The sequence below is a fragment of the Nomascus leucogenys genome, chromosome 21 (assembly GCF_006542625.1).
Source record: "Nomascus leucogenys isolate Asia chromosome 21, Asia_NLE_v1, whole genome shotgun sequence".
NCBI lineage: Eukaryota > Metazoa > Chordata > Mammalia > Primates > Hylobatidae > Nomascus > Nomascus leucogenys.
The window spans coordinates 5,648,336-5,662,168 of NC_044401.1; positions in this window are offsets into that span (position 1 = coordinate 5,648,336).

Sequence of the window (13,833 nt, forward strand, 5' to 3'; positions counted from 1 at the left end):
CAAGGAATTGCTTTAATGGAAAGGAGATGATAGATCTGCAAAGGAAAGTATATGAATGCTTTTTCTATCTTCACAGAAGGCCAAAGCGACATAACCATTGAAACCTGGCAGGGGGAAAAGAAGAAGAGGCAAAAAGATCAACTGAAGGATAAACTGCTGTTGTTGGCACAAAAGAATACCACAAAGATTATTTACAAAACTCAAATCAGGAATAGAACTGACCTCCATGTGGAAGTTCAGTTGTGCTAAGAGGAAACAGGAAAGGGAAAGAGTTTACAGAAATAAATTAATGATGATGATAAACTATTTTCAAGCCCTCACATTTTTTTTTTTTTAATGGAGTTTCACTCCATCACCCAGGCTGGAGTGCAATGTCATGATCTCAGCTCACCGCAACCTCCGCTTCCCTGATTCAAGTGATTCTCCTGCCTCAGCCACCCAAGCAGCTGGGATTACAGGCATGCACCACCACGCCTGGCTAATTTTGTATTTTTAGTACAGATGGGGTTTCACCATGTTAGTCAGGCTGGTCTCGAACTCCCAACCTCAGGTGATCTGCCCACTCCGGCCTCTCAAAGTGCTGAGATTACAGGCATGCACCACCATGCCCGACTAATTTTGTATTTTTAGTAGAGGCAGGGTTTCACCATGTTGGTCAGGCTGGTCTTGAACTCCCAACCTCAGTTGATCAACCTGCCTTGGCCTCCCAAAGTGCTGCGATTACAGGTGTGAGCCACCACACAGGGCCCAAGCCCTCACATTTTATATGTATTCTTTTCCTTAATCTTCATATGAATTCTGTGTGTTGTTTATATGATTAGTACTATTTTACATAAAAGAAAAATGGATCTTTTAAAATTAATTACCCAAGGAAGTGCTATGGTTCAAATCTGTTCCCCCAAAGGCATGTGTTGGAAACTTAATCTCCAAAGTAACAGTGTTGGGAGATGGGGCCTAATGAGAAGTGATTAGGTCATGAGGGTGAATGGATTAGTGCAGTTTTCATGGGAGAGGGTTGTTAATAAAAGGAGGATGATGCAGCAAGAAGGCCCTTGCCAGGTGCAGCCCCTCAGTCTTGGACTTCCCAGCCTTCACAACCATAAGCCAAAAAACATCTGTTCATTAACAAAATTGGCTAAGACAAGAAGTAAATGGACTGAAATTCAAACTCAGATATGTCTGCCTTTACAGACATTGCTCTTAAACACTACATTATCTCCCAAACACTAAGAAAAGTGGCCAGTCAGATTATAAAAATGCTATGCAACGAAGCAGTACATATCATTTCACAGAACTTCTTCATACAGCTATCTTAGGCAACCGAATACTAATAATTACATGTAATCATAATTAATAATAATGACAAAACACTAACAGTTAGCTCATGTTTCACAGGCAAGGCCAATTGAGACTCAGAAAATTAACTTTCTGACTCAAAATCATACAGCCAGCTGTATGACAGGACTCCAGTACCCAATCTCTGGGACTTCTGGGTCTAATATGAGTGTTGTTTCTGATATAGACTTTTCTATCCCTGTGGAACCTGGAAGACTACTCTCAGTAGCCCATGTGAATATGCTTGGAAAATCTTATGGACTAAATTATGTCCCACCAGATTTGTAGGTCAGAACCCTCACCCCTAGTGCCTTAGAAAATCTATGACTATTATTTGGAGATAGGGCCTTTAAACAGGGAATTAAGATTAAATGAATCAATTAAGAGTGGTTCCTAATCCACTCTGTTTGCTGTCCTTATGAGAAGAAGAGACATAGGAATGTGCATGCACAAGGGAAAGGCCATGTGAGGACACCATGAAAAGGTGGCCATCTGCAAGCCAGGGAGAGAGGCCTCAGGAGAAAACGAACCTGCTGACATCTTCATCTTAGACTTCCAGCCTCCAGGCAGGACTGCGAGAAATACATTTCTGTTGTTTAAGCCAGCTGCACTGTGGTGTTTTGCTATGGTAGCCCTAGCAAACTAATTCAAAGAGCAAGTTCGCCGCTCTATGTGAGGTTCTGTTAAATGTTCTCACTTTTCAACCCTACGGTGACAGTTACTATGGAGACATGTATTCTACTCTCACTCCAAATATGAACACAAACCACTGAGTCTTATAAAGTGATAAATTTTGTGTGTAGGGGTAAGAAACATTGGTAAGTGTGTGTCAGGGTGGGAGAATATACATACTGTGAGATTTTATATACATATATGGATATATGTGTGTGCATATATACACAGTTTACATACATGTGTGATATATATATATATTATATATATATAAAATCACTGCATTTCTACTATCAATAGAAAATGCAGTTCACATCCCTATCCCATAAAGAACTAGATTCACAGATACATATAAGTTCTTTGTGATGAGCTCCCTTTAGGGCAGAGCAGCCGAGCATGGATGTGAGCAGGTGAGCAGAGAACTGAGAAGCACTCATTGACTGCTACTGTAGACTCAACTTGGCCACAGCTTCAATGAACCCCAACTAAGAGTAGGGGTTCCTTGGCTGAAACCCTGATGGAGGATCCTAAGCAAAGGCACTAAACAGATTCAAGCAGAAAGACATATCATGGAGGAATAAAAAGGAAACTAGGGAAGTGAAACATAAATGTTCGCATATTAAGAGGATAATTAAACAATTATTTAATGATTTGGAGATAACATAGTTAATTGGTTCTGAAACACTTGTGGCAAACATCCTTTCTCTCCATGGCATTGTTTTGCCTTTGCTCCAGGGAGCATCCTCTGAGTTTGCAAAGTATGTTCACTTATATTATCTCTTTTGAATTTCAGAACGACTGATTGCGGCAAAAATATTATAACTCTCCCCCTCTGATATAACCACGTCAGAGAAAGGTTTTGTATTTGGAAGTCCCAATGCATTTTTCTCTTGTTGTTGCTTATGTGCATCATAATCCATTTACTAAAATTACAAAAGAATGGTTTATCTCCAAATTGAATTCCTATCCTCAATAATCCCTGGGCACGCCTCAGTATGAAGGTCAAACACCAAGGATGGCCACTCTCCGCAGAGCTCCCTCTGAATGAATTAAGCAATGCTGACCCACAAGATGTCCATCCTCTCTATGCAATCACACAGATAGGCAACCACCTCTCAGTATGCCAAAATAAGCTGTACTGACCAAAATATTTTCATGAAACCATTTGTTACGGTAAATGAGTTTGGGCATTACTGCCCACGCCCATATGCAATGATTTATCTTCTGCCAAAACAATTTTTATCATCCTGTCCAGACTTTCTAAATGTGACCCCCCACACACATACTTGTGTGTGGGGTAATGTTGGCAAAATAGTAACTAAGAATGGGGTATAGAAAATCCCTTTTAACCTTTTTGCCACCATAACAAGCTATAGCCTAACACAGATCCTGCAAAACCTCTCTCTTTTGTTCTTCTAGGGAAAATGAAAGGATTAGGTCAAGAGCTACAGATGTGATTCAGAAGAACCTTTTTTTGTGGCTATTTGTTGCTGTTGGGGCTTTGTTTTGCTTGTTTGTTGATAAGTGGGTGGCAGAAGCCTTTTCAAGAGTGTTTGTCACATACATTTGGATTCTGAGCAGCTACTGGTCTATTTCCCAAAGGACAAGTGAGCCCACAGAGGTCAGTGGAGAGAGGGAGAGAGTGTGTGTGTGCATGCTCATGAAACGTGGATCAGAATAACAAAAGCAGATGTAGCTGATGGGAGAGGGGCAAGGCTGGAGTTAATAAACCAGCGGGCACAGAGGGTTCTGTCAGATGCAGGCAATGCATGGTATAATTGTTTCTGCCTCTAATGATCTTAGTGATGTGGGAGACATGAGAATATTAAAACAAGACAGAAAAATGGAAACTCATTTCTAGCAGCTGCCAAACAAAATGGGACGTAAAGCAGGAGAGAGGTATATTGAAATGTTGACAAGGTTCACTTCACCAAAATGAAACTTTACCTCTCACGGATGTCAAATCCTCCCCTCTCTCTCATGCAGAAGTCCCCTCCCATTTCCCATCAAACTGTTGCTCCCTGCATTCTTTCTGCATCCTTCCCTGTCACTCTCTTCCCTCGTCACTGTCACTTTGCCTCTCCTGCTTTTTAATCTCTTTCATTTTTCCCCTTCCTTCCTCCCCTCTCCATTATCCCGTCACCACAAACATGCTTACAGTTGTTCTCCCCGCTTTGCTCTCTCTCACACGCGTACACGCACACACGAACATACACGCACAGACCACACCCCTTCTCATTCATTAGTAATCAACCTGGGAGCCACATCTCCTAATCCCAGCAGTTGAATGGAGCTGTAAAAACGCTCCCTTTGAAAAACACCCAGAAGTGACGCTCCCCGGGCTGCAGGTGGGCGGTGTTGTCGGCGCTGCTGCGATGCTTGCTCCTGCCACGAGGAGGCAGCAGTGCGCGCCGAACGCCGCGCTGCCCGTCGGCGCAGGGAAGGCGGCGCGGACGGCTGCTCACCCGGTGTCACCCGTCACCGCGGCTGACAGCCTGCGTCAGGATTCCACTCGCGTCCCAGGCGAGCACGGAGGGGCGCAGAGAATAAGCAAACCGATTTCTGATGAGTGCGGGCGGGGTGAATTCCGCCTCGGGCTAGTACAGATAGATCTTTTCCAGAAACAAAGGAGTGAGTCAGGCCGCCTGTGATTCGAGAAGGGAGAGAGGCAGGGCTGGGCGCGCCCGCTCGGGCCCCGCCGCCTAGCTTCTCCCCGCCCGCCTACCTGCGGCCTCCCTCCTGCCCTGCGGCCCGCGCACCCCGCAGACCACCCGCCCACCCGCTCGCGCTGCTGCGAGGCTCCCTCCCCAGGCAGCTGCAGGCGCCGCCGGGTCGGGAGGAAGCTAGAAGGCGGTGTTGCTGGGCCACCTGGGGGCAGGGATGAAGCCGGCCTGCAGAGAGGGAGCGCGGGTGTGTTGGGGGCAGGGTGGGTTTGCAGCCTTTCCCGGGGGTGTGGCTTCCAACAGTGAGGGCAGGGTGAACTGGGCGGTAGGGGGTGGCAACGCTTCTGTCAACCCGCAGCCTCCGCGTGCCTGGGGACTACAGCTCTGCACATGTTTGTCATAGGTCAGCTCCCCCTACACGCGAGTGCACACGGGGTCCTGGGGTCTCGTTGTGATTCTGCCCCCTCTTACTCCAAAAGAGGGGTAACAGCGTCAATAAGCAGAATAATAAAAAGCGTTTATCGAGTGCTACGCGCCAGGCAGGCTCTGTTTTTACAGTAAATTTATTATTAATTTTAATAAAATGATAGTGTCAAGCCTCTGAGCCCAAGCCCAGCCACTGCATCCCCTATGACTTGCACGTATACATCCACATGGCCTGAAGTAACTGAAGAGCCACAAAAGAAGTAAAAATAGCCTTAACTGATGACATTCTACCATTGTGATTTGTTTCTGCCCCACCCGAACTGATCAATGTACTTTGTAATCTCCCCCACCCTTAAGAATGTGCTTTGTAATTCTCCCCACCCTTGAGAATGTACTTTGTGAGATCCACCCCTGCCTGCACAACATTGCTCTTAACTTCTCCACCTATCCCAAAACCTATAAGAACTAATGATAATCCTCCACCTTTTGCTGACTCTCTTTTCGGACTCAGCCCGCCTGCACCCAGGTGAAATAAACAGCCATGCTGCCCACACAAAGCCTGTTTGGTGGTCTCTTCACGCGGACGCGCATGAAATTTGGTGCCGTGACTTGGATCGGGGGACCTCCCTTGGGAGATCAATCCCCTGTCCTGCTCTTTGCTCCATGAGAAAGATCCACCTACAACCTCAGGTCCTCAGACCGACCAGCCCAAGAAACATCTCACCAATTTCAAATCCGGTAAGCGGCCTCTTTTTACTCTGTTCTCCAACCTCCCTCACTATCCCTCAACCTCTTTCTCCTTTCAATCTTGGCGCCACACTTCAATCTCCTCCTTCTCTTAATTTCAATTCCTTTCATTTTCTGGTAGAAACAAAGGAGACACGTTTTATCCGTGGACCCAAGACTCCGGCGCGGTCACGGACTGGGAAGGCAGCCTTCCCTTGGTGTTTAAACATTGCAGGGATGCCTCTCTGATTATTCACCCACATTTCAAAGGTGTCAGACCAGGCAGGGACACCTGCCTTGGTCCTTCACCCTTAGCGGCAAGTCCCGCTTTTCTGGGGAAGGGGCAAGTACCCCTGTTTTACAGGGGTTCTACAGACCCATCTGTACTCTCCCCTCCTCGCCAGGCCAAGCTAGGTCCCAATTCTTCCTCAGCCTCTGCTCCTCCATCCTATAATCCTTTGATCACCTCCCCTCCGCACACCTGGTCCGGCTTACAGTTTCGTTCCGTGACTAGCCCTCCCCCACCTGCCCAGCAATTTACTCTTAAAAAGGTGGCTGGAGCTAAAGGCATAGTCAAGGTTAATGCTCCTTTTTCTTTATCCCAAATCAGATAGCGTTCAGGCTCTTTTTCATCAAATATAAAAATCCAGCGCAGTTCATGGCTTGTTTGGCAGCAACCCTGAGACGCTTTACAGCCGTAGACCCTAAAAGGTCAGAAGGCCGTCTTATTCTCAATATACATCTTATTACCCAATCTGCTCCCGACATTAAATAAAACTCCAAAAATTAGAATCTGGCCCTCAGACCCCACAACAGGACTTAATTAACTTCACCTTCAAGGTGTACAATAATAGACAAAAGTTGCAATTCCTTGCCTCCACTGTGAGACAAACCCCAGCCACATCTCCAGCACACAAGAACTTCCAAACGCCTGAACCGCAGCAGCCAGGCGTTCCTCCAGAACCTCCTCCCCCAAGAGCTTGCTACACATGCTGGAAATCTGGCCACTGGGCCAAGGAGTGCACGCAGCCCGGGATTCCTCCTAAGCCATGTCCCATCTGTGCGGGACTCCACTGGAAACTGGACTGTTCAACTCACCTGGCAGCCACTCCCAGGGCCCCTGGAACTCTGGCCCGAGGCTCTCTGACTCCTTCTCAGATCTTCTCGGCTTAGCAGCTGAAGATTGACACTGCCTGATCGCCTCAGAAGCCCCCTAAACCATCACGGACGCAGAGCTTCCGGTAACTCTCACAGTGGAAGGTAAGCCCGTCCCCTTCTTAATCAATATGGAGGCTACCCACTCCACATTACCTTCTTTTCAAGGGCCTGTTTCCCTTGCCTCTGTAACTGTTGTGGATATTGACGGCCAGGCTTCTAAACCTCTTAAAACTCCCCAACTCTGGTGCCAACTTAGACAATACTCTTTTAAGCACTCCTTTTAGTTATCCCCACCTGCCCAGTTCCTTTATTAGGCTGAGACACTTTAACTAAATTATCTGCTTCCCTGACTATTCCTGGGCTACAGCCACATCTCTTTGCCGCCCTTCTCCCCAACCCAAAGCCTCCTTCGCATCTTCCTCTCATATCCCCTCACCTTAACCCACAGTATGGGACATCTGTACTCCTTCCCTGGCAACCGATCACATGCCCATTACCATCTCATTAAAACCTAATCACCCTTACCCCGCTCAATGCCAATATCCCATCCCACAGCACGCTTTAAAAGGATTAAAACCTGTTACCACTCGCCGGCTACAGCACGGGCTTCTAAAACCTATAACTCTCCTTACAATTCCCCCATTTTACCTGTCCAAAAACCGGACAAAGCTTACAAGTTAGTTCAGAATCTGCGCCTTATCAACCAAATTGTTTTGCCTATCCACCCCGTGGTGCCAAACCCATATACTCTCCTATCCTCAATACCTCCCTCTACTACCCATTATTCTGTTCTGGATCTCAAACATGCTTTTTTTAACTATTCTTTTGCACCCTTCCTCCCAGCCTCTCTTTGCTTTCACTTAGGCTGACCCTGACACCCATTAGGCTCAGCAAATTACTTGGGCTGCACTGCCGCAAGGCTTCACAGACAGCCCCCATTACTTCAGTCAAGCCCAAATTTCATCCTCATCTGTTACCTATCTTGGCATAATTCTCATAAAAACACACGTGCTCTCCCTGCTGATCGTGCCTGATTAATCTCCCAAACCTCAATCCCTAACAAAACAACTCCTTTCCTTCCTAGGCATGGTTAGCGCGGTCAGAATTCTTACGCAAGAGCCAGGACCGCACCCTGTAGCCTTTCTGTCCAAACAACTTGACCTTACTGTTTTAGCCTAGCCCTCATGTCTGTGTGCAGCGGCTGCCACTGCTTTAATACTTTTAGAGGCCCCCAAAATCACAAACTATGCTCAACTCACTCTCTACATTTCTCATAACTTCCAAAATCTGTTTTCTTCCTCATACCTGATGCATATATTTTCTGCTCCCTGGCTTCTTCAGCTGTACTCACTCTTTGTTAAGTCCCACAATTACCATTGTTCCTGGCCCGGACCTCAATCTGGCCTCCCACATTATTCCTGATACCACACCTGACCCCCGTGACTGCATCTCTCTGATCCACCTGACATTCACCCCATTTCCCCATATTTCCTTCTTTCCTGTTCCTCACCCTGATCATGCTTGATTTGTTGATGGCAGTTCCACCAGGCCTAATTGCCACACACCAGCAAAGGCAGGCTATGCTATAGTACAAGCCACTAGCCCGCCTCTTAGAACCTCTCATTTCCCTTCCATCGTGGAAATCTATCCTCAAGGAAATAACTTCTCAGTGTTCCATCTGCTATTCTACTACTCCTCAGGGATTATTCAGGGCCCCTCCCTTCCCTACACATCAAGCTTGAAGATTTGCCCCCACCCAGGACTGGCAAATTAGCTTTACTCAACATGCCTGGAGTCAAATAACTAAAATACCTCTTAATCTAAGTAGACACCTTCACTGGATAAGTAGAGGCCTTTCCTACAGGGTCTGAGAAGGCCACCGCAGTCATTTCTTCCCTTCTGTTAGACATAATTCCTCAGTTTAGCCTTCCCACCTCTATACAGTCTGATAACAGACCAGCCTTGATTAGTCAAATCAGCCAAGCAGTTTTTCAGGCTCTTAGTATTCAGTGAAACCTTTATGTCCCTTACAGTCCTCCATCTTCAGGAAAAGTAGAATGGACTAAAGGTCTTTTAAAAACACACCTCACCAAGCTCAGCCACCAACTTAAAAAGGACTGGACAATACTTTTACCACTTTCCCTTCTCAGAAGTCAGACCTGTCCTCAGAATGCTACAAGGTAAAGCCCATTTAAGCTCCTGTATAGACGCTCCTTTTTATTAGGCCCCAGTCTCATTCGACACCAGACCAACTTAGACTGTGCCCCAAAAAACTTGTCATCCCTACTATCTTCTGTCTAATCATACTCCTATTCACTGTTCTCAACTACTCATGCATGCCCTGCTCTTGTTTACACTGCCGGTTTACACTGTTTCTCCAAGCCATCACAGCTGGTATCTCCTGGTGCTATCCCCAAACTGCCACTCTAAACTCTTGAAGTAAGTAAATAATCTTTGCCGTCAGGACTATGCTGAATCTCCTTAGGCACTCTCTAATCAGATGTGCTGGGTCTTCCCAATTCTTAGACCTTTTATACCTGTTTTTCTCCTTCTCTTATTCCATTTAGTTTCTCAATTTATCCAAAACCGTACGCAGGCCATCACCAATAATTCTATATGACAAGTGTTTCTTCTAACATCCCCACAATATCACCCCTTACCACAAGACCTCCCTTCAGCTTAATCTCTCCCACTCTAGGAGATTAAGCCGCCCCTAATCCCGCTTGAAGCAGCCCTGAGAAACATTGCCCATTCTCTCTCCATACCACCCCCCAAAAATTTTCACCACCCCAACACTTCAACACAATTTTGTTTTATTTTTCTTATTAATATAAGAAGGCAGGAATGTCAGGCCTCTGAGCCCAAGCCAAGCCATTGCATCCCCTGTGACTTGCACGTATACATCCAGATGGCCTGAAGTAACTGAAGAGCCACAAAAGAAGTGAAAATAGCCTTAACTGATGACATTCCACCATTGTGATTTTTTTCTGCCACACCCGAACTGATCAATGTACTTTGTAATCTCCCCCACTCTTAAGAAGATTCTTTGTAATTCTCCCCACCCTTGAGAATGTACTTTGTGAGATCCACCCCTGCCCACAAAACATTGGTCTTAACTTCACCACCTATCCCAAAACCTATAAGAACTAATGATAATCCACCACCCTTTGCTGACTCTCTTTTCGGACTCAGCCTGCCTGCACCCAGGTGAAATAAACAGCCATGCTGCTCACACAAAGCCTGTTAGGTGGTCTCTTCACACTGACGGGCGCTCATGGAAGATAGTAAATAATAGCAATATGCCCAAATGATGCTGATTGATAACTATCTTATTTCCTTCGTTTGAAGTTGAGAGGATGCAGAAGTATTTTTTTTTTCTTTTTCAAGAAGATAGCTAGGTCTGGTTCTCCCTATTTCCAGAGGAGCAAGATGCCTTTATATTTATTTGTGTTGGAAAAACTAGGGTTATAACCACAGTTGGACAGGGTTCAGCCTCCAGGCTGTTTTCCCTCTCTGCAATTTTTTTTCTTTGGAGATGGAGTTTCGCTCTTGTTGCCCAGGCTGGAGTGCAGTGGCACAATCTAGGCTCACTGCAACCTCTGCTTCCCAGGTACAAGCGATTCTGCTGCCTCAGCCTCCTGAGTAGCTGGTACTACAGGCATGTGCCACCCCGCCCGGGAAATTTTTGTATTTTTAGTAGAGACGGAGTTTCACAATGTTGACCAGGCTATTCTCAAACTCCTGCCTTCAGGTGATCCACCTGCATTGGCTTCCCAAAGTGCTGGGATTACAGGTGTGAGCCACCATGCCCGGCCCACTCCGTGCATATGTTTTAAATGGGAATGTTCATGTAACTGTCCTAATTTACAGCATCCCTTGAACAAGAGAACATCTAGAAACTTGACCTAAATGGTAACCCCATTGGTGGGAGCTGAGGAGCTCTTACTGCCATTAGAAGGAGCAAGTGGCTCTCCAGTTTGCCACAGTACCCACCTTGCCCTAATACAAACTGTTATTACTTGAAGCTGCACCCCTGGGGGAGGGCTACAAGTCAACCCTCCTCTCTCCCCTAACATACACACACACACACACACACACTCTCACTCTCTCACACAATCTGTCTCTCAATCTCTCCTTTATTTATAAAAGTAAATATTAGATTATAAGTTTCACGAGAGAAGGAATTTTGTCTTATATTTCTTTTGAATCCCTCATAGAAATTTACTGATCTGGACATACTGTAGATACCACTAAGAACTGCTGAATGGAAATTTGTTGAAAAAAATGAGCAATGGAACATTATTTAAAGTGTCAGGCTACCACAGATATTGCATCCATTATTTTTAAGGACTATAAAAACATTCATACAAGGCACAACAATTTCTGCTACACGTGCATGCATAAACAGAATTTGATGTTGAAAGCAAAAAAATGTACAACAAAATTAATGTATATGTATTTAATTATAAAAATAAACATTTTTGTTTCTTAGTAATCAGACCCAGTAATAGTCTGAGAAATACTAAAGAATGATAGAAATACTCTTTTACAAGCATTTCAATCTATAGCAAGTTTTGAGCCTGCTATAGAGGTAAAAGAGACATGATGTGATAAAAATATAAATCAAAATCGTAGTGAAAAACAAATATTCTTTTATACTGTATGGAAACTCTAGCTATGCAATACTACATTGCATATGTATCAGTTACAGTTCTATTGGGGAAGTAGAACCATTGTGAGTGATATAAAACCAGGGATTTATTATAGGGTTTAGATTCTATGCAATTATGAGAATGTGTTAAGTAGTCTAAGGCCTCTGCATCTATTCTTGGGCGTGAAGTCTGCAGAGCTGACGATCAAGAAGGAAAGATGCATACGAAATGGATACAGCAAGGAAAAAATGAAACTCATAGTTGTTTCTCATGGCCTCCATGTAAATGACTTGCAGCATAAACTGATGCTTTTCACCAAGGAAACATACACATACCTAGCCAGGGATTCAGAGAAGCAGAAGCAGGGGAATCTAGTAGGACTTGAAGGAGCCCATGCCAACAGGGTGCACCAGCAGATCAGTGACAACCTAGGTGAGCCTGGTTTCACACCCACCTTCAAATCATAAAGATAGCTGGTGCTTCTTTTCTGCCTTCCAGATCTTGTTCATTTTTACCTTGTGGCCAGCCCTGACCCGGAAACAAAAGGAGTTCTTGGACATGTGGTTCCAGTTTAGCAAAACAGACACACACAAAGCCATAATAAAGGAATCTTTAAGATCGCAGCATAAAAATCACTGCGATACTTGGGCTAAAGCAGGGTATTTTGAATATTCAAAAATAAATCATAAATATATGGGCCCAAATAATATATTTTTTAGTTATTTATCAGATTACTTTCTTAATCTGGGGGCATGGGAATTCAGTCCAGAATGAACAGCAAGAAGGATAGTACTCAAGGTGATTTGAGAGGATGGACTCCAGGGGATATCACAGATTAACTTGGGTGGAGTCACTTAGGCCAGGCATTTTAATAGGATTTAAGACAAGGGGAACTCAGCAGAGCCCTATGAGACAGAACTGTAGCTTCACATCATAAAAAGAAAAAAATAAACATGAAGAAAAACTACCTGTTATCTCTCTGGCATAAATAGCAAACACAGAAAAGGCCAGCCACCAACAATGGTGCTGGATGATGTTTATCACCACATTGAAAACTGCACTTTTAATTCTGCCCCTCACCACCTGCCCCTCTTTCAGGCCTCTCTCTCTCTGAAACCGATCCTGCATCCACACAGTTTCTCAGGCCAAAAATCTGGGCATCAACCTTGATTTCTCTTTCCCTCCTTCTATCTGCTAACTTAGTCAACTCTATCACCAAAATAGATCTTGAATATTTTCACTTCTACTGCCACCACCATAACACAAACCTGATCTACTGTTACAGCTTTTTAACTGATTTCCCACTTTCATTTTTCTCCTCCTAATCCAATATCTGAACAGCAGCCAGCATGCTAGTATAAAAAGAGGAATCATATCATGTATTAAGTGCATAATATCTGTATTTGATAGTATTATGCTGGATGTCAACATACGGGTTCTAGAGCAGACCATATTATTATTTGCTTATACACAGGACACACCAGCTACCCTTTGTCCCAGTTCTTAGCCCCAGGGCGATATAGTGAAAACTGCATGTCATGAAACATGTGAGGGAGTTTACTGCAGACAAGGGGGCTGACCACATGAATCTGGGCATTTATGTAGGAAAAAGAGGGGCAGCTGTCCCCCCATGTCTAGCCTTGCAACCTGGAGATGTCTCCGTGGTCCTGGTTCTTATCGCACCTTGAAATGTAAACAAATATACTTCCCGATTAAAAAAATCTGCCTCGTACTCAAGGCCTTGTCTCTGACTTTTCTCTCACTTCACTTCTGTTTCTACTGTGCTCCATTCCCACTGCTGTTCTTGTTTTTTTGTTTTGTTTTGGTTTTTGGTTTTTGTTTGTTTGTTTGTTTAAGATGAAGTCTTCCTCTGTAGCCAGGCTGGAGTGCAGTGGCACAATCTCCGCTTGGCTCACTGCAACCTCCCACTCCCGGGTTCAAGTGATTCTTGTGCCTCAGCCTCTGAGTAGCTGGGATTACAGGCATATGCCACCACACCCAGCTCATTTTTGCATTTTTTTAGGAGAGACAGGGTTTCATCATGTTGGCCAGGATGGTCTCAATCTCCTGACCCCGTGATCCGCCTGCTTCAGCCTCCCAAAGTGCTGGGATTACAGGCGTGAACCACCGCTCCCGGCCCCCACTTCTGTTCTTTCTAAAACACGCAAGTCGCTTCTTCCTTAAAGTCGTTGTGCTTGTTG